The sequence below is a fragment of the Taurulus bubalis genome (genome assembly GCF_910589615.1).
Source record: "Taurulus bubalis genome assembly, chromosome: 14".
Taxonomy (NCBI): domain Eukaryota; kingdom Metazoa; phylum Chordata; class Actinopteri; order Perciformes; family Cottidae; genus Taurulus; species Taurulus bubalis.
In genome coordinates this window covers 19,768,915-19,769,616 of record NC_136602.1, presented here as the reverse complement: position 1 = coordinate 19,769,616, position 702 = coordinate 19,768,915, and positions in this window count along the sequence as shown.

Here is a 702-nt window from a genome sequence, read left to right as displayed (position 1 = left end):
AACCATTTGGCGTGTTACCTGTCTTGATTTCTGAATGCAATTTGTTTGACATATATAAACTCATTGGGCATATAAAGGTGAATGGAGTACAGTCTTACAGCAATATTAAAGGTTTATAAGCTAAACATTTTTAAAGGCTCATTCTCTGTGGCTGTGTAATCATGAGATCGACTGCTGAACTGTGGAAATGTAGATGTGTTGTATTTGATGTAGCACATAATTCAGTCTACACCTTGGATAATTATTGAGATTATTGAAACAAGCATGTAATATAATATATAAGTGTGAAGAGGATTACGTGGGTTTACATAAACAGCTGGGTCAAATCCCATTGAGGTGATGATGTTGGCAGATGTGTTTGTACAGCAGATGTATTTCTTCACTTGACTTCTCTTAACACTGAGGGCTTCACTGTAGAGACCTGCTGAGGATGCATGGAGACGCCACAAGAAAGGACGTGTTTCATTCGGCCAGTCTACTGTTTCTCTCCACTTTCAGCAGAGATCCTCTGGCAGGAATTCAAGTTTTGGGAGCGGCACATTCCACATCCTGGGATTTAGCTCTACCATAAATGGTAAACTCGCATATAACACGGTGACGTACCGGCAGGGCCGACATCCCTAAAGCAAACACTGGAGCTCGTCCGAGAGGAGGGAAACGCGAAGAGGGATCACTCTGCTCTGTTTTTAAAATATCCTCAAT